This window comes from Lygodium microphyllum, chromosome 25, assembly GCF_053477565.2.
Source record: "Lygodium microphyllum isolate KBCC chromosome 25, Lygodium_microphyllum_v1.1.10, whole genome shotgun sequence".
NCBI classification, from domain to species: Eukaryota; Viridiplantae; Streptophyta; class Polypodiopsida; order Schizaeales; family Lygodiaceae; genus Lygodium; species Lygodium microphyllum.
The window spans coordinates 97,953,831-97,976,091 of record NC_141159.1 but is presented as its reverse complement, the minus strand read 5'-3'; positions in this window follow the sequence as shown (position 1 = coordinate 97,976,091).

The window sequence follows — 22,261 nt, the reverse complement described above, 5'->3', positions numbered from 1 at the left end:
ACATGACTCTACAAGAGGCTTTCTAATCAATTGTCCTTTTAGATCCACAACTAGACCTAAGCTTCATGCTCTCATGATGTCTACTCATGGGTGATACATACTTCAAATGTCTCTTGTTTGATCTCTTTGGAGCCATGATTCAAGAAAACTAGAAAACAATATAGCACACCAATTTTAGTTAGAAATTGTATTTCATGCACAGTACATCGCTCATAGTCAAGCACTTACTACTCATAGTCATAACCTATACACTAAGCATATAATAAGCATTTGTAGGCATCAAGAAGCATGTGTACGTAAATATAATTACTTACAGTCATCATAAAGTACACCCACTTGTAGTCATCACCCATAATCATTATAGTAAACTATCGTGCTCTTAGACATTGCACCCTAAGGAGTTTCTCTCATATAAAGGCACGTACTCACATTTGTAAAACCTTTATTGCAAGCATCATCACTTAGCCCTTATAGATATAGATACAATTACTTCTTTTACTTGCTTCTCCTCCACAAACTTTCACTCACACACACACACACACACACACACACACACACACACACACACACACACACACACACACATGCACACATGCACGCATGCACGCACATGCACATGCACACATCCTCCTTAAGACATTCATGTTGGATAGAATACACATTTTTTTCTTTAAGAATTTTTTAAATATCCACTTATAGCTGAATATATTATATGGGTTTGATTTGCATTGGTGTATAGATATTAGAGTTGTCATAGCCAAATATTTAAACAAACACACACACACACACATTACTACCTATCCAATTGTTATTAAAGTTACACACATACCTATATGCATATAGATACATTACAAGGGCATACATACATTTTATGTTTTTTACTTTATGTTACATACACTCTCTCTTACTACCTAATCTAACTTCTATCTCCACACTACCAAACATATGCTAACACCCACAGAATCATGTTCACAGACACACACACACACACACCCACACACACACACACACATGTGCATGCACGTGTGTGTATGCACGCCTGCACGCATGCACGCATGCACACATGCATACACATTCACACACAATGGATTCCTCAATGTACACATACATCAAACACTCAAGAATTAGTCATGAAAAGAAACTCATTAGTTTAACATTCACACATTAGCTAGTGTGAAAATTAGCCAAAAAAGGAGTTGCACCACCATCATCAATGGGCATGTGCCCACCATCATCTATGGGCATGTGGAGAATGGGGTGGCTATTGCCTCCCTTTTCTTTGATTGATTTTTATATTAGGGGGAATGATCCTAAACACTCTGACAATGGGAACAAAAAAGGATAGAAATATCAAAATATCAAACCACAAAGAAATAAACATAGGTTTAATTTCAAAGGACACAAATTTCAATACTTTGGCATGTTCTTATAACAAAATCAATGCTAATATGGAAAGAAGCATGGAGATGGCCTTGATGCTTATATCATGATGATGAAGATATTGGAGAGGTTACTATGTATAAAAATATGCATCACATTGTCAAGTGTTTTTGTGTAAACTGAAAGCCCCTAGTAAAACATTAATTTGGTAGGATTTTATGTAGCTTAGTTGTTTGTGTGATTGTTTGATTTATTGTTTTGTAGTTGAATTTTTTTGTTTGTCTAGTTTAGCAATTGTTTTTGTCAAATTGTTTTTATTTTTTACTATGGAATTTTGATATTGTTGGTCAAGTTTGGAGTTTTTTTGGACAAATTGGAGCTAGAGTTTGTTGTGATAATCATTGAATATTTTGAAACAAGTATATTTTCTTACTAAAACTCTTGCACATCACAAGGATTATGGGTTCACGAGCACTTCACATTGCACTTGTCTAATACACTACACTCAGGGGTCGTCTCCTGATTTTTATCAATTACTTCTATGCCAAGGGTTGTGTAGATGTAGGTTTTGCACCATTCTTGAGCACTAGCATGGGGCATGATGCCCGCTGCAACTATATGCGAGATTGTGAGATTTTGACCAAGAAAACAACCCATCTCACAACTGAAGGTATCCTTCATGAGATTGTGAGATTTTGGGAGGGTGGAGTGAAGTATATGTTTTTTTCTACTAAGTGATGAGAGATGAGGATAATGAAGTAAAGTAAACAAGGAATTGTGTTTGTATCTTGAATGACACAGATCCACATGTAGATAGGTTAGGAACTATTTTTCCAATGCATCCATCTTTCCATGTGGAGCATTTCTTGTGTGATGGATACATGGATTCGACTTTGCATGTCTTCTTCAAATCATATGTATGGTTCAACACGAAGTTAATCTTCAACAACATATTCTTGATAGGTCACGTTGCATTGTGTCAAAGCATGTATCTTCAAAGAAAACAAAACGTTTTTTGGAAGGCTTAAGGATTAAAGGAAGGTCATACATTTCTTAGTGAAGTTATGGGGTTCCTTAATGACCTAAGTTGGAACATTTTGGTCTCTATGCTATTAAGAATTAGGATTTTTGGAGAGACGTTCAGATTACATGAATGATGTCAAATATGACTATCATTGAACCAATCAATGCCATTGCATATGGATCACTTTGTGGGCACTTGCCTTTGACAGAAGAAAAACATGATAGTGAAATTGGCAATTTTGAAATACTACCACTAATTGATGTTGGGTCATTGGACACAACAACAATAGTACTTATACATTGAAAGAGTATGAAGGTCATGAAAGGCTTAGCACATACCGCAAAGATGAATGTAGAAATAACCTTGGTATAAAAGCAACTCATTTCTAAGAAGAATATCAACTAATTCAGATGTTGTCTTAGCAATGCCAACCAATTCAGATGTTGAATATTGCATAAGATTTAGTCCACAAATAATTATCAGAGATAGTCAACATCTTTGACAAGTAAGCAAGGCAGACTATCAAAAAGCTATACATTAGATGCTCAAGTTGTAGAGTGGAGCTAGATCATGTCAGTTTTGTTGGAGGTCAAGGAAAGTGAAGGGCCCTCAATATTCGAAAGCATCATCCAACATCCTGGCCCTTTCTATATTAACAACCCTCATCTTACTTATGGGGAAATTCTTTGAGATCCTCTTGTTGGAATGATTCGACTTAATGGCAGTAGGCTACCCTCAACAGTCTTTGGTTCAAACTCTCCTAAGTTTTTTATTTTCTTTTAGCAAGCGATCAATTGTAGCATCTCCAACTTTGAAATATTTGATGGAGTTGAGACAATACCTACTTGAGTAGCTAGAGGATTATTTAGTCGAGGAGCTTTCTATTTAGAAAATCAAGGATAAGCTTCAAAAGCTGAGCTTGGATCTAGAGGATCTGATTTTGGATTGGGTGTTGGCACAAAAGGATTAATACAGTTCCTTGGTAGAACAGGTGTGCAAGCTGCAGGAAGAGAACTCAATGATGAGGTGACAAGTCGAGCTATTGAATGCCAAGTAATCAATGACCAAGACACTCTCCTACTACGAAGACAATGTACGATTGTTTTTAAAACCTTCAATGTTGGCTTTAAAGCTTTTTGGAAAATGAAGGAAAAAAAGAAACATTTGGTTAAGCTTTATAAAAAGCGACAATGTTTAAAATCCTTAGGCTTTTAAAAACACACTCTTATGGAAAAGTTAAAAGCCTTAGCTTTATTAGTTACACAACGTGTTGTGTAGAAAAACCTATATAAGGAGGTTAAAAAAACAAGGTAGGGCCCCTTCCCTTTACAGCCAAACTTGTTCTCTTGTATGAGAGGGAGGAGGGTCACATACAAGTGTATGGATACTCATTTGTGTTGAACAACCTTGCAAAAGCTTGGATGCTAAAGGTTCAGAATAATGTAACAAACTTCGAAACGATACAAAGTGATTGTTTTTCTGGACTTAAATTTCAATGTTTAGAAGTTTGTTACTTTGAGTTTAATTTTGGAGTATTTGAGGCTACAAGAGTGTAATATTCCTGCTGAAAATATTAAGAGGCCGTGTGAAGTCTCGGGCAAATGACAATGACGACATTGTGGTCACGAACGGTATGGATTTTAAATGGTACACTCTCCACCAGCCAATCGAGTCTAAGGACTGAGAATTCCGCATTTCTTCATAAGAACCTCCTCTTGGGAGGAGATCAAGATAAAATTAATTAACTTATGGCAAAAAAAATTAAATTATCCCTTCTTTCCCCCAGCCGAAGGCCGTGCTGGAGGAAAGGGAGTGAAGCACGGTTGATTCATCACGAGCTGGAGGTCACGGAGGGAGAAGGGCCATGCAAATTGGCCGTGTGGGAGAGTGAGGGCTCTTCTCCCTACCCTATAAAATCCCCCTGTGGGGGAGGGGGGGGGGGGGGGGGGGGGGGGGGGGGCGTGGGGAAGAAAAGGAAGGGAAGAGGGTAATGCTGCCAGTCTGAGAGAGAGAAGAGAGTAACTTTTCCTCTGTGTGCACCGTGAGACTGAAGAAGATCGTGAAGAGGAGAGGAAATTTCGCCTTAGAGTCGCCAGGTGCTGCGTCAGCTGTCACCGCCTGAAGCTGAGCACGCTGCCAATGCCATCCCCAAATTGCTGCTTCATTTTGCCTCCTGCCGGCCATCAATTCGTAAAAATTGTCTCCTCTTTCCCCATGTGGATAACTGAAGACCACAGAAGCTTCTTGGAAGCTTCTAAGGGGGCAGCTCTCTAAGCCCCCTTTCCTATTGCCTCTCAAGCGGGTTTTTTATAAACCCCCCCCTCGAGATTTAAGCACCCCTTCCCATGGGGTTCCACTAAAACCCTATAAGCTCACCTTGCCCTGGGGTTTAAAGCAACCCTTCCCGTGGAAATCCTTACTCCCGGGTTTCAAAACCCCTTTTCCATCGGCCCTATAGAGTGGGTTTTTCAAACCTGGAGTTTAAGGCCCTTGCATTCCACAAAGTCCATTTAAAGCTCCCTTCCTTGGACTTTCATGAGCCTTCCCAATCGGTCCTTATAAACCAAGAATTTAAGCACTCTCTTCAACCTTGCATCCCCCCATAAAGCTCACAATAGCCGGGTTTTTCAAGCCCCTTTTCATAGCATCCCCACAAAGTTTTTAATCCCGTTTACTTTTAAAGCCTTCCATTACAAGTCTTTTAAATCCATTGTATCCCTTTTCGTGGAGGCCCTATTATATCCGGAATTTCCAATTCCGCTTTCCCTTACATTCCCTAAAGTCATTTTTGTCAGTTGTAAAGTCCTAATCGTGAAATCCCTACTTCGAGGAGGAAGCCTATAAAGCCTTCCAAAGCCCAATTCCGCAAGACGGTGCATCAATCAAGGAAGCCGAATCTCAAAAGGAATTGCGCGTACGAGGGAGACAGGCCAAGATCATAAGTTTGCGGCCAAGGCAAGAAGGTTGAAATCGTGATGGCCCCTAAAAAGGCACAAGGCGCAACCGCACAAGGATCATCTCCTAACATCCATGTGGACATTTCACCGAATCCAAAGTCCATGTTTTCTTCCTATTTTTGATTTATGTCGGAATATCGTACTTATGCATGGTTAATTCACAAAAGTAAGATGCACTTTTACGAATGAAAAACATTGGCTATCTTAGGGAAAATAACTCACAATCGAAGAATCGGTCATTTGTATTTTTCAAAGGAACGAATGAAAGAAGGACATAAGACATCTATGCATTCTTAGCAAATTGTTTATATGCATTGCAAAGTAACGAAATTAGATCAACTAATGATCATCTTTACAAAGTCGAAATTATTGTTATACACTTCGATTATGCATGGAAAGATAAAATCGCATGTTGCATCATTAGACATCTCTTTCTTCACAAGGATTCATTAAAGAAGATTGCTAACAACCGTAGGAATTCGCAAGGCATGGAAATGATTCTAGGGCTGCATGAAGTAGATTAATCTCTAGGAAATTGGCATAAATCTCGATCAATTACGTAAGTAGTTACCAAAGGTTGTGTAAATTCAGCATACGAATAATTCATTCAGAAATGAAATTAGGAAAAGTCTGCATGGTTTGTTTTAAACATAAAACTCTAAAGCTTAGTAGCATGAATCTTGATTGCATGTTATGGAAGGATCAATAGGAATTATGCCATAACCTAACATACGCTTTGATCTTAACCAAAAAAGTTAGGGTTTGTAAATCTACTCATATGTAGGCAATGAATCATGTGATTACGAAAATGGTATCGTAAAAATCTTCAAGAATAGACAAGTAAATTGGTTTAACCTAAACACCTAAAACGCGAGGGACTCGCTTAGGAATGGTTAAATCGATGCAACATATCCAAGTGCTAACTAGGATTTAGCACGTTGACGATATGACCTAGATGCACTTATTGCCAAAACGAAATTCTCGTATCCTAAAGACCTGCCCACGGAATGTAGGGACAATAGGACATATTTGCAAGAAAACGATCTAGGGTTTCTACCCTGAGGATCGTTTGCTTTAAAAAAAAAAAGAAATGAAATTCGATTTGAGTGAAACCCTAGGACCGACGAAATCAACCTAGTGTAATTGAAGTGGATGGGATATGAAAACACCCTATCCGTGTTCCTATCTAATCATGATTCCATGATTAGAAGATGTCATTCGATGGGTAAAATAGTCCCATGGATTAGATGCGACACTTGTGCAATAAGTTGCAGAGTCGCATGATCTTGTGATTTGATCACAAGGGGATGGCCAAATTCCTCGGAATGAGATTGGCAGATTCTTGTGCAAGTTTATCTTGCAAGAGGATGAGTAGTCATCCTGACATAGCACCTTTCTTGGGAAAAGTGACCAAGATAAGGGAATTAGATATTTGATTGGAAGCAAAGGACCAATCAATAATTTGGAGCAATATACTTACTGTTAATAGAACTTAAGGTATTGGTTAAGTTGAGTTAATAGGGTACGGCCCTAACCCAAGGACATATGGGTTAACAAACAAATCCTTGGGGATCTTGCCAAGTCGCAATTGATCCCTGATCGAATGTTGAATGCATTCGGAAAGAAGGATTCACTCCTTAGCAGTTGGCCAAAATAACGACCACTAGAAATGATTGTGCTTTGTAGAGAGCACTGTTTGCTTTGTTTGTTCAAACAATTAAAGGATGAAAAGATATCTAATGTTTCAGGTTGAAGGCCTCAAGGGAGAGGCAGCCTCAATTACCCCCGACTATCTACCTGACCCTAACCAAGGGGGTTGTTAACCGCGCCGGGAAGGTGGACCGAACCTGTCGCGAGAGGTCTCTCCATTGAGCGCTACTTGGAGCGGGAGGACGCTTGGGTGCTAGGGGGGATCTCGCCATAAATTCCTCGCCTTCCGGGCCTTGCACAAGAGGCCAACGTGACTCAGGATTGGATCTTGAGGCCCACATACTAGTCTACGGGCGGAATCTTGGATTAGTAATCCCTGTGGATTGCTGGATAGCCTTCGGGCGGATTATGGATAAGCCTACGAGACTGGACTTTATAAATGTATTTCAAAGATAAATATGATAACCTGTTGAAAAGGAACTTGTTTGACACTGCTTTTCTATGTCAAGTGCTATGATTACGTGAAGGAACCGGTGCCTAATGGGCTAATTAAGGAAGCTGATTGATGCATGTCCAACTAAATGTGGTAGGTAATTAGATAACTAAAACAACCTGAGGAAAGTGCAGTGGATGTGGCCATGGGCCGTCCTACGGATGGGTGGTCCCGGTTGGCTGGGAACTTTTCTCAATCATGATGGATAACAAGAAGATCGTTTCAAAGGACATGAACAGCAAGGGCGCTAACCTAGAGTCCAAGTTATAATAATCCTGATTTATGTTGTTTTAGGGGGAACGGAATGGGGCTATGCCTTATGGCAAAGAGGTTGAGCTTTGCATCCCTCTCATTTCCCGTTCTCCTTGAACCAAGTGCAGCGTGAATCTACTTCGGCCTTGGCATTTTTGCGTAAAATAGTTTGCTCGGGGGTTCTAGTCACCGTTTAGAAAATGACCATTAGGGGAAACCCTGATTCAGGTCGGTCCTAAGTGGGAATGGCCAAAATACTTCGGCTACCTGGTAGACGCGGGAAGTCCTAGATCACAAACCCCGTAACATTCCATGGGAGTGCCAGGCAGAGCCTTCTAGATCTTCTTTCCGAGGGACTACTAAGATGTGTCCTGAAGGGAACAGGTGGACATGTTACAGTTGGTATCAGAGCTTGGTATCAGAGCGAACCAACGAAGGACTTGTTTTTAAGAAATCTTAATTAAAAAAAGTAAAGAAAATGTTGTTGTTCCGAACATTTCCTTACTTTCGATGCTGTCTTGTAGAATTATGAAGTATGGAACAGGTTCTTAGTATTCCAAGTCATGTTTATGACCGCGATGCATTCCCCAGATTATCGACAAAGGGTTGAGATGATGAACATCCTAGATCGTATTTATAATCCATCACCTTTGTACATGGAAAGAAGATGGACGGGTGACTCAGGAATCTACTACATAGCTGCCCACCGGTTTGCATACTTTCAAACCAACCTAAAGAGGATCAAGTGGTTGGAAGACCTGAAGATCATGAAGCTGTTCGTTTTTGTGGAGGCTCACCTTATTACGAGAGTGGTGAACGAGAACTAGCCTCTCTCACAACCCGATAACAAGATGTAAAGGAGTGCAAGTTAAAGTATTTGACATTGTCGAATGCACAACTCAATTATGAAAATTTAAATATTCGACGAAACTCACTACCACACAAGACAACTCACAAAGAAAATATCCAAAATTTTGACAACAACCAAATAAATTTTATTCTCATACCTTGATAGCCTCGATCTGAAGCTTGGCACAACAAAGTCTAACTTCTTCCTTTTCCACAATAGCACGTCCAAATATCTCTAGCATGCGACCCTCCTCTCACATCTCTCACAAGATGACAAGTAGATACAAGGGAAGGGGGCCCCTATCTCTACACTCTCCTCTCCTTTTATAGTTTTTTTATATCCTCCCTTACGTTGAATCATGCTTTTGCTTTCCCAAAAAGCCTTAGGCTTTTTATGCCTTTCAAACTTAAGGCAATTTATTTATTTATTTATTTCGTTCACAACTTGACGTTCTGGATACCTAAAAAACTTTGGGAACTTTAAAGCTTAATAAAGCTTTTTATTTAGTGCATTAGGTTAATGTTATTCTTGCTGAACGGTGTGCTTTTTTCGTTCATCTCTTCACTGTCTTCTCTTCATTTTCTGCAGATTAGTCATTCCTCCTATTCTTTGTTCTTTCTTTACGTCTGTCTATTCATTACCTTCTGTTCCATTCGCACTCTTTATCTCAAAATCTGCTCCTTTCTGTGAGTTTTGGTTTTCGTGTTTGGCTGCGGCCTGGAAACGAGCTTCCAGGAAGGAGACGCTGATGCCCTGGTCTGCCTCAGCCATAGCCCTTCCTCCTCAATCCACTTGCAGGGAACTCCCTCAGGGTACTTGGATTCCAATCCCATTCTCTGTAACAAAGAGAAGCCAGGGTGCACTTGTATCCCTTTTCCTTGACTGTTAGCCTTAGATGGTGAGACGAGAGATACGGATGTTCATTTATCCCCTTGCTCCAGCTTCATCAATTTTACCCCCTTTGCCCTCCACCAAAATCGAACAAAAATCTGGCTAACTTTCATTCTATTGAGCATGCCACCATGACTGCCAAATACGACTTCCTCCTCAACTTCATCATCCTCTGCCAAAAACTAATGCGAGTTTATCGCCTCCCTGAATAAATTTGGACCAAACAAGGCCCTTCCTGCTCACAGATCTGGCCATGTAGCTTCCTCTTGCGCCCTTTTGCTTGCTTGCAATAAGGATCCCCTCTTTTTTACTAGCGACGATTCTTCTGTTGAGGCTTCATCCAAACAAATCGTACTGATAAGGTGAACGATTGCCTTGGAGCAGCACTTGGCAACACCTTCACAGAGAGTGCACACGATACCAGCATTAATATTGAACAGATCATCACGGTTCATCCCAGATTTCCAGGGTACTGCTAGGATAATGACAAGCTCCATACCCTCCAAGGACGCTTCAAGTTGATCCTTGCCAACAAAACCACAGACAACAATGCTTGTGTCTGTGTGACTGAGATGAAGCCAGTTTGCCAGGCTGCTTCAAATGAGCTGAAAGGCTTTGAACTACAGAATCTGCAGAGAGATCCTTGTCCCAAAAAAACTGCAATCTGCTTCTGTTTTTTTCACCATAGTCAAGCTGGAAACCAATCCCACCCCCACCCTTCTCAATTACGTTGCTGCCAACATTTGATGTCATGATCAGGAGTGTGTTCTTAAAATCCACAATTCATCCCTTACTATCTGTCAGCCTTCCATCTTCTAATATCTGAAGCATCATATTGAAGACATCTGGATGAGCCTTCTCAATCTCATCAAAAAGCACAACAGTGGAAGGCCGATGGTGCACCACTTCCGTGAGTTTTCCTCTTTCATTGTACCCCAAATAACCAGGTGGTGAGCCTATGAGCTTAGAGACAGTGTGTCTTTCCATGAACTCACTCATATCCAATCGAACCATTGCTTTCTCTGAGCCAAAGTAATAGGCAGCCAAAGCCTTGGAAAGCTCAGACTTTCCAACACCAATTGTCCTCATTAACAAGACTCTTGATTCAGTTGTAGCTGTAATGTCCAATTTCTCCATAGTAGTGAGGACTGCCAAAGTGTGATGCTCATCACCATATACTGTTTGGAAAAAAATTAGGATAGCTGCTCCTACTGGACAATAACTCATGTGTGGCAGTAAGGACACCAATGCTATATCTTGTCTAAAATACTGTGCTGCAGAGAGGGCAGTGTGTGTAATCATTGACTACAATAAATCAATTGTCTAGAGCTATCCTAGTGAGCCAGTTCCTTTGAATCTATGAGAGGGTAATGATTTTACCCGTGCCCAAAATTCTTGCTTCAATCTAAGCAGATGCATCTTACTGAATGCTAGGCTCGAAACCATTCTTGGAATTTTATTTCATGCAATGTGTCCTAGCAGATATATGATTTGGAAGGAGCTTCGTGCTCAGCCATACATGATTTGATAAAAAATTGCAATTGATCTATGACATGCAATCATTCAATCCATGCTACACACAAAATAATGTATGCATTGAAGAATCGTGCCTAGCCTATCTAGATATGATCGTGCGTCATGCAAAATGCAAACAAATTTCCTTATTAACTTAAACTTCCTTATCCTCACCTCTCAACTCTCATAAGAAGATATGATATACTCCGCTCCACCCACCCATAAAATCTCACAATCACTCTAGAAAATAGTGGTTCTCAAGATGTTGACCAAATATGAACAACCCTTCTCACAATTGATGGTGTCCTTCATGACCCTCGAACTCTCCCAACCACCTTACCCTCTCAACCAAAGGTTCCTAACTTTATGATGAACATCCCAAATGGTGCGTGCAGGAAACGTGCATGCTCAATGACAGGTGCTCTCTCATGTGCACGTGCATCTAAGATTTACTGCATATAGTTGCAACGGATCTCATGCCGTGCTAGTGCTCAATAATGGTGCAAAACATGCATAATCCCAAACCATGGCATGGAAATATTTGATAAGAACAGGAGTCGACCCCCGAGTGCAGTGCATCAACAAGTGCAACGTGAAGTGCTCGTGAACCCATAGTCCCTGTGATGTGCATGAGTCGCAACAAGTATACATACCTAGCTCCTCAAAGTCCCGTAGCTAATAACAAACTCCAACTTTATCCTGTTCAAAAAATACCAATCTCGACCAAGGCTATCAAGTTTCACACTCAACAAATCAAACAAAATGACAGAAACATATCCTAACCTAGACAAACACAATAAATCGAATTACAAAACAACAAAACAAACTGTCACACAACAACTGAACTAGCAAAAAATCAAACCTAACTACAATTTGACTAGGGGATTTTAGTTTTCAGAAAAATGCTTGACATATTTAGCCCTCCCCCTAGTCTGCAAACATTCATGTGCAGCAGTTACTTTCATATAACGATGCAACATCTATCATCCATTTAGTTTCCTCATTCTTTTGTTGAAATTGTTGTTCTGACCACTCCTCTATTTGTATTGTCATTAACCTTGATATGTATTTCTTTAATCTATATCCATTTATCCTCTGCTTATGTGCCTTCCCATCCAAATTTTCTAATGCATAAGTTCCGTTTTTAAAAACTTCAGAAACCCTGAATGGTCCTTCCCATTTTGTTTGGAATTTCTTTTGAAAAGTATGATCCAATTTACTATTGTATCTCAAAACTAAATCCCCTTTTTTTATTTTTTTTATTTTTTATTTTTTATTTTTTATTAATCTCTTGTAAAAAAAATTTCTTGAGCTTTTTCATATTGATCGCACACTTCCTGTCTGTTTAATTGTGCTTCTTGTAATTGTATCAACCTTTCTGTGAAATAATTTTTATCCTCTCCTTCAGTCAACTTTTCAATCATCCTTAAAGCCCGTATTTCTACCTCTATACGTAATAAGGCTTCCTTTTCATAAACCAGTTTAAAGGGAGAATACCCTATACTTTCTTTTCTTGCTAAACGATAAGCCCACAAAGCACTTGGCAATTCAATATCCCATGTTTGTGGATGATCTTTTGTCATTTTAGACAGCATTCTTATTAACTCCCCGTTAAATCGCTCGTTGAGACCATTACATTGAGGAGAGTATGGTGAAGCAAAACTTTTTGTTATTTTCATTTTCTCACAAAGATAATCTATTAATTCTCCCTTAAAACCTGGTCCTCTATCTGACAAAATCTCTAAAGGTGTTCCAAATTTACAGCATATATCTTTATAAATAAAATTTCCCACATCTATGGCTTTGATGTTTTTTACAGCCTTAGCTTCTGCCCATCGAGAAAGATAATCAACGGCTGTCAAAATATATATTTTTCCTTGTGAAGTATGGGGTAATGGACCAATTGCATCAATTCTCCATTTTTCAAAAATGTCATATGCAAGAATTGTTTTTCTTGTTTCCGGTTTCAATATCCTCTTACTTATTCTTTGGCATTCATGACAGGATTTGCACCAATGATTAACATCTTTTTGAATGCTTGGCCACATATATCCTTCAGTTAAAATCTTTTGTAAAGTTATTTTATAAGAATAATGTCCCCCACAAGCCCCCTCATGATTTGTTTCTAAAATGTGATATATTTCTTCCTTCCAGGGTACTCTTCTTAAAATTAGATCCACCCTTTTAGCATAAAGAACATCGTTCACCATTTTATATCTTCTAGCTCTTCTTAAAAACCCATACTTTTTGTTTTTTTGAATACTTGAAGGTACTTTTCCTGTTAACCAAAATTCTTCTTCTAGGTTGAGAGCTTCTCTTCCCCTATAGAGAGGAAGATCTGCTTTCATTACAAACACTTGATAAATTGCTAATTGGGCCGCATTGTGAGCTTCTTAATTTTCTTCCTTGGAGATATATTTCAAACTCCAGGCTTCAAACTGCTTTAGATCTCTTCGAATTCTATTACACAACCTCTTCAATTTGGGATTTTTGATCTGCCAAACTCCGAGTATTTGCTTTACTAATAGTAAAGCATCACCTCTAATTCTCAACCTTCCAATTCCCATTCTTCGACAAAGCATAATTGCTACTTGTAAGGTTGCATACTTAGCTTCATTATTACTTGTTGCCTCAAGTTTAACTGTTTCTTTTTTTATTAAATTTCCTTGAGGATCATAAACCACTATTCCTCCTGAAGATGCTTGGTGTGCCTTACGATATGATCCATCAAAATACATCAAGAATGAGTTTTCTATTTCTGGTTTTTCTTCTTATTTTTCTCCAAATTTTCCTTTAAGTAAAAAAGAACTTCCTCTATAGGTTAAAAGGTCTTCTATTGTAGCCCAAGTTGAATCCTCCACCTGGAATTTATATTGAAATTCTTCTAGTTCAACTATCCATTTCATTACTCTTATTGATAAGTTTGAGTTATTCACCAACTGTGGTAATAGTGTATAGCTTGTTAAAATAGTAAAGGATTTTGGTAGTAAATATCTCCTAAACTTTCTACAAGCAAATATTACACTTAACATTACCAGCTCTATTTCTGTATATGTTTTTTCTATTTGCAACTTCACTCGACTTGCGAAATAGATAGGTCTCATATATCTAGAATTCTTTCCTTGTTGCATTAGAATTGCTCCGATAGCATCTTCCCCAACTGAAGGATTCACAAAAAACTCATTTTCCCAATCAGGTGCTTGAACTGATGGTGCATGACTCACAGTTTCCTTCACTTGTTGAAACACCTCTTCGGCCTCTTTAGTCCACTCTAAAGGATCCTTCTTGGCTACCATATGTAATGGATAGAGTAACTGAGATGCCAAAGGAATGAATCTTGATAAATATCTTACCTTATGAATGAATGTCATAAGCTCTTTGGTATCTACATGTGATACTAAGGTTACTAGGGCTTCTACTTTTTCAGGATCAGGTTCTATTCCATTTTCTGAAACTACATGACCAAGAAGTTTCACTTTTGGTTGAGCTATTTTACATTTTTTTGGATTGAGTTGACAACCATAACTATCCAATCTTTCAAATACTTTCCCAAGTTTTTCACAATGTTCCAATCTTGTACTATGGACACAAATATCATCAATGAAGTCTCTAACAAACTTTCCTAGGTAAGGTGCTAGCACTTTATTTATCCTCCCTTGATACTAGGCTAGTCCATTACTAAGTCCAAAAGGTAAAACTCTATAGAAAAAACAACCCCATGGTGTTATGAAAGTCATTTTCTTTTGATCTTCTGGAGTAAGGGGTAATTGAAAATATCCAAAATATCCATCACAAACACTATACCTTTCATAACCTGCGACTGAATCTAAGATTTCTTCTACAAATGGCAACGGATAATGATCCCTTTTTGTGACGGCATTTAGAGGCTTATAATTAACACAAATTCTCCAACCTCCCATTTTCTTTGATGCTATAACTATTGTGCTTACCCATTTTGAATCTTCTACAGGATAAATAAACCCGACCTGCAACAATTTATCTACTTCTTCTTTCAAAACTGATATTTGTTCTGAAGTTAGGGGTTTTAACTTTTGACATATTGGCTTGGCATCTTCTTTCAATTCTATTTTTAGCCCTTCCCCTTTCATTCCTCTGATTTTTAAGTATGAAGTTGCAAAAAGATTGGGATATTTATTTATAAGTGAATGATATTATTTTCTTTCTCCTTCTGTCAAATCTTGACTTAACATTCTTTCCAGAAACTCTTTTTTTGTGTTGAAACTTGTGGTGATTCCATTAATTTTTCTAATTCCTCTAATTTTCCTTCTTCATCATCTTTAAAAAACCCATCTTTTTTATTTCCTTTGGTTTTAACATTTATGTTTTGGACTTTTTTTGAATATTCTTCTTCTGAAGTTGATCCTTCATCTTTTAATAGGAACAAGAGTCCTTTTTCTTTAGAAGGAAGATTTAAATTAGAACTTTTTTTGTTTCTTGATACCCTTGTAATTATTGATGGTTCTATATGAGTTATTGACCTTATTCTGTTTCCTAGAGATATTTTCTTATTTTTTTAATTATTTTTTTCAATTAGTATAGATGAAATTTCTGGATCTGAATCACTTTCTGAACTACCCTCCTCAGTTTCATCTTCTTCTTCCATACTATCACTTTCCTCTTCTTCTTCCTCGCTAGTATCCTCATTCACTAATTCCTTTCTCGAGGCCATATCAAACTTCTTTGCTACTCCTCTATGGTCATAAATTGTTAATATTCCTTTCCCCCAGTCTTGTATTGCTCCTTCTTTCCTAAGCCAAGGTCTACCCAGAATAAGCGGAAACGCTCCTAACCCTGCTAGCATAACATGACAAGTAATTTTCATGGCAACTCCATAAACCTTGATCTCAAGATTTTGAATTATTCCTATGCATTTCACTTTAGTATGATTTGCAAGCCTAATTCTAAAACCAGATTCTGCCACTATTCGAAGTCCAAATTGTTCTACACATGCTTGGGTAATCACACTAACTTGTGCTCCTCCATCTATATATGCCTCTCCTATATTTTGGTTTTTGTACCAAGCATCTACTACAGAACAAATATCTGGTAACTCCTCTACACTTAAAACTCTTACAGTATCTTTTTTCCTCTCTCTCCCTTTCGGATTTACTAATTTCTTCCATTGTCCTCTCATCCTAGGGCACAACTCCATCAAAACTGAGCAAAAGATATATTAGCTTTCCTACCCATCATATCTTTCTTTAGATCATAGTCACTTTCTCCTTCTCCCAAATGTATATCAGTAGTATGATAATGTTTTCTAGGTGCTCTCGTTTTATCTTCTTCTTTTCTCTCTTTCTTTTCTCCTCTCTTTATTTTTCTCCCTCTTTCCTCACCAGCCTTACTAGTTTCAGGTTCATCTCTCTCAACATCTCTTCTTCTTTTAATTGCAGGCATAACATCAACAGTTTTATTTTCTTCTTTTTTTTATTTTCTAAAAGAATACAATTTATGGCACTTTTTCCTTTCTCTTCCTCCCTTAACTTAGATTCTTGAGAAGTAGAATCATTTTTTATTTCTATCCCAAAATCATTCTGTTTGTTCGGAAAATTTTGAGGTAAAGGATACATATCCCCCCTTGCCCTAGGTGGATATGGACAGTTTGTACTTATATGGCCTATCTCTCCACATGAATAACAAGTTACCATTGGTCTATGAAAATATCCTCTACCATTTTCTCCTCTTCCTTCTCTCAAATTTTCTTGATTTGGTTGTCCTATTAATCCTCCATTACCTCTTCCTAAGGGTCGACCTCTCAATGCTCCTAGCCTCATGTTTTGCATTTGACCAGATAATTGATCTTCAACTTCTGGTGCTAGTTGAGTATTTTGTCTAGCTAACACTTGATAATTATGTTCCTCCCTTTGCCAAGTTTGGTCTCTACTTTCTATAGGTGTTCTAAATGACTCTCTTTTTTAAATTTTATCTCTTTTTCTATAGCAATCATTATAGCTTCATCAAAAGTACTAGGTTCTTTAATTTCCAATTTTGTCCTCACATCTCCTTGTAATTTTTCAATGAAATTTTTAATTTTTAACCCTTCCGGGGCTGTCTCTCATGGGCCTAAAGATACATTCCAACGATCCCAAAGTCTAGCATACTCTATGGCAAAAAATTCTATGGTCTAGTCTTCTCTCTTTTGGCATGTTTCTATTTTTCTCCAAAGGTCATGTGAAGTCTCAGTTTCTTTAAAACAATCAAGAAATGCTTGTTTAGTTGCTTCATATTCCATAGTAACAGGAGGATTTCTTAGTCTAAGGGTCTTTTCATAATCTTCGACCTAGTTACGACCTTCATCTAACAATTGAAATTTCAAAATTTGAAGTTTCAGTGCTGAGTCATTTATTCACTGGATAATACATTCAAGCTCTAATTTCTCGAGGAATCGCTGAGGATCCTCTCCTTTTTTACCATAAAATTCAGGAAAAGAACTTGCCATTTAAAAATGATTAAAACAAGCAAACAATCCACAAATCTTGAACAAAGTCAAAATTTCCGCACTCCTCAGTGGGGGCACCAAAAAAGAGATGTTACGCGAGGGGTGAACGAGAACTAGCCTCTCTCACAACCCGATAACAAGATGTAAAGGAGTGTCGGTTAAAGTATTTGACCTTGTCGAATGCACAACTCAACTATGAAAATTTAAATATTCGACAAAACTCACAACCACACAAGACAACTCACAAAGAAAATATCCAAAATTTTGACAACAACCAAATAAATTTTATTCTCATACCTTGATAGCCTCAATCTGAAGCTTGGCACAACAAAGTCTAACTTCTTCCTTTTCCACAATAGCACGTCCAAATATCTCTAGCATGCGACCCTCCTCTCACATCTCTCACAAGATGACAAGTAGATACAAGGGAAGGGGGCCCCTATCTCTACACTCTCCTCTCCTTTTATAGTTTTTTTATATCCTCCCTTACGTTGAATCATGCTTTTGCTTTCCCAAAAAGCCTTAGGCTTTTTATGCCTTTCAAACTTAAGGCAATTTATTTATTTATTTATTTCGTTCACAACTTGACGTTCTGGATACCTAAAAAACTTTGGGAACTTTAAAGCTTAATAAAGCTTTTTATTTAGTGCATTAGGTTAATGCTATTCTTGCTGAACGGTCTGCTTTTTTCGTTCATCTCATCACCGTCTTCTCTTCATTTTTTGCAGATTAGTCCTTCCTCCTGTTCTTTGTTATTTCTTTACGTCTGTCTGTTCATTACCTTCTGTTTCATTCGCACCCTTTATCTCAAAATCTGCTCCTTTCTGTGAGTTTTGGTTTTCGCACATTAGTCCTTCCTCCTGTTCTTTGTTATTTCTTTACGTCTGTCTGTTCATTACCTTCTGTTCCATTCGCACCCTTTATCTCAAAATCTGCTCCTTTCTGTGAGTTTTGGTTTTCGTGTTTGGTTGTGGCCTGGAAACAAGCTTCCAGGAAGGAGACGCTGATGCCCTGGTCTGCCTCAGCCATAGCCCTTCCTCCTCAATCCACTTGCAGGGAACTCCCTCAGGGTACTCGCATTCCAATCCCATTCTCTATAACAAAGAGAAGCCAGGGCGCAGTTGTATCCCTTTTCCTTGACTGTTAGCTTTAGATGGTGAGACAAGAGATACGGATGTTAATTTATCCCCTTGCTCCAGCTTCATCAATTTTACCCCCTTTTCCCTCCACCGAAATCGAACAAAAATCTGCCTAACTTTCATTCTATTGAGCATGCCACCATGACTGCCGAATACAACTTCCTCCTCAACTTCATCATCCTCTGATAGGGTAGAAAAACTGATGCGAGTTTATCGCCTCCCTGAATAAATTTGGACCAAACAAGGCCCTTCCTGCTCACGATCTGGCCATGCTAGCTTCCTCTTGTGCCCTTTCCCTTGCTTGCAGTAATGGATCCCCTCTTCTTTACTGGCGACGATTCTTCTGTTGAGGCTTCATCCAAACATATGGTACTGATAAGGTGAACGTTTGCCTTAGAGCAGCACTTGGCAACACCTTCACAGAGAGTGTGCACAATACCAGCATTAATATTGAACAGATCATCATGGGTCATCGAAGATTTTCGGGGTACTGCTGGGATAATCACAAGCTCCATAGCCTCCAAGGACACTTCAAATTGATCCTTGCCAACAAAACCACAGACAACAATGCTTGTGTCTGTATGACGGAGATGAAGCCAGTTTGCCAGGCTGCTTCAAATGAGCTAAAAGGCTTTGAACTACAGAATCTGCAGAGAGATCCTTGTCCCAAAAAAACTGCAATCTGCTTCTGTTTTTTTCACCATAGTCAAGCTGGAAACCAATCCCACCCCCACCCTTCTCAATTACGTTGCTGCCAACATTTGATGTCATGATCAGGAGCGTGTTCTTAAAATCCACAGTTGATCCCTTACTATCTGTCAGCCTTCCATCTTCTAATATCTGAAGCATCACATTGAAGACATCTGGATGAGCCTTCTCAATCTCATAAAAAAGCACAATAGTGGAAGGCCGACGGCGCACCACTTCTGTGAGTTGTCCTCCTTCACTGTACCCCACATAAGCAGGTGGTGAGCCTATGAGCTTAGAGACAGTGTGTCTTTCCATGAACTCACTCATATCCAGTCAAACCATTGCTTTCTCTGAGCCAAAGTAATAGGCAGCCAAAGCCTTGGCAAGCTCAGACTTTCCAACACCAGTTGTCCTCAATAACAAGACTCTTGATTCGGTTGTAGCTGTAATGTCCAATTTCTCCATAGTAGTGAAGATTGCCAAAGTCTGATGCTCATCACCATATACTGTTTGGAAAAAAATTAGGATAATTGTTCCTACTCAATAGTAACTCATGTGTGGTAGCAAGGAGACCAATGCTATATCTTGTCTCAAATACTGTGCTGCAGAGAGGGCAGCCTGTGTGATCATTGACTGCAATAAATCAATTGTCTAGAGCTATCCTAGTGAGCCGGTTCCTTTGAATCTCTGAGAGGGTAATGATTTTACCCGTGCCCAAAATTCTTGCTTCAATCTAAGCAGCTGCATCTTACTGAATGCTAGGATCGAAACCATTCTTGGAATTTTATTTCATGCAATATGTCCTACAGAAATATGATTTGGAAGGAACTTCGTGCTCAGCCATACATGATTTGATAAAAATCTACATTTGATCTATGATATACAATCATTCAATCCATGCTACACACAAAATAATGTATGCATTGAATAATCGTGCCTAGCCTATCTAGATATGATCGTGCGTCATGCAAAATGCAAACAAAATTCCTTATTAACTTAAAATTCCTTATCCTCACCTCTCAACTCTCATAAGAAGATATGATATACTCCGCTCCACCCGCCCATAAAATCTCACAATCACTCCAGAAAATAGCGGTTCTCAAGATGTTGACCAAATATGAACAACCCTTCTCACAAATGATGGCGTCCTTCACGACCCTTGAACTCTCCCAACCACCTTACCCTCTCAACCAGAGGTTCCTAACTTTGTGATGAACATCCCAAATGGTGTGTGCAGGAAACGTGCGTGCTCAATGACAGGTGCTCTCTCATGTGCGCGTGCATCTAAGATTTACTGCATATAGTTGCAGCAGACCTCATACCATGCTACTGCTTAATAATGGTGCAAAACGTGCATAATCCCAACCCATTGCATGGAAATATTTGACAAGAATAGGAGACGACCCCCGAGTGCAGTGCATCAACAAGTGCAACGTGAAGTGCTCGTGAACCCATAGTCCCTGTGATGTGCATGAGTCGCAACAATTATATATACCTAGCTCCTCAAAGTCCGGTAGCTAATAACAAACTCCAACTTTATCCTGTTCAAAAAATACCAATCTTGACCAAGGCTATCAAGTTTCACACTCAACAAATCAAACAAAATGACAAAAACATATCCTAAGCTAGACAAACACAATAAATCAAATTACAAAACAACAAAACAAACTGTCATACAACAACTAAACTAGCAAAAAATCAAACCTAACTACAATTTGACTGGGGGATTTTAGTTTTCAGAAAAATGCTTGACAATGTAAACTCAACTTTACATATTCGAGGTTGGAGGGTTGAATTGAACTCATATATATATATGAGGAAGTGACCCGTGTAATCCCCGTCGACAGGATTAAGGTGTTGGGGCACTATGAGAAGAATGGGTTCCAAAGGAAAGGATACCCTAATCTTCCGATGACTTATCGATTCCTGAAGATCCATTATCCAAAACCATACTATTATCCAATTCCTGTAGATAAATGTAATACAACATTATTCTCCCCAAACTAAATGTAACAATTGCTTTATCATCTCAAGAGATGTTGTATTCCGAAAGGGCTAGACCCATATAGATGGAATAAGACTTCTTTTTATCAATGTCTGTTTTGTTGATGAGAATTGATAAAAAGTTAAGTGGCTAGATTGCTTGATTGATAGCTGAAATGGAGACGAAATATAAATCATAATGATTAACGAATAATAACGTTAAGAAACCTTTATCCAGGCACAACCCCAGGTACAGATTCCTAGTTCACCTCCTACATCGAGTACTGCTGTAATCCAGAAGAAGAAGTTTCTTCTCAAGCAGATTAAGACGCCTGAATTTGACGGGAAAGGTAGGACTGTCCAAGCGGATGCTGAAATTTGGATTGAATCCATGGAGGATTACTTTGAAGCAATCGGTACTACACCCACCAACCAGGCTATGCTCACTAAGCTGAAGCTCACCGGTGAAGCCAGGCTTTGGTGGATGTAATGATGCAAAGATCAAGGGATCGCAGAAGGATCCGTTACCTGGGAAAAGTTGAAGAAAGCTGTGCAAGGGAGATACTTACCACCTCGTATCGCACGCAAAAAATAAATGATTTCTATAAGCTGAAACAGTTGGGACTCACTCTTGACGCATACTACTCTAAATTTGTCTCACTTCTTAAGTATACGCCACAGATGGACATGACATAGCAGGTGTCAAAATTTTGTGTTGGTTTAAACCCACCAGTGAATACCCGTCTCGAATCTATGTGCCCATCAGATCTACAGGACGCGCTCATTCGAGCCGCGCCTATAATTCAGGAAGTACAAGCTAGGCCCAGAAGTAACAAAACTTGGTCTTATAATGACCTGAACAGAGGAGCATTTAGGCCTCAATTGAAGAGAGTTCAAGGTCAGAATTGAGGATAAAGAAAGAAAGCAAGGACCAATAATGTCAACAACTTTGTCTCTACCCAAAGCAATGGCCAAAA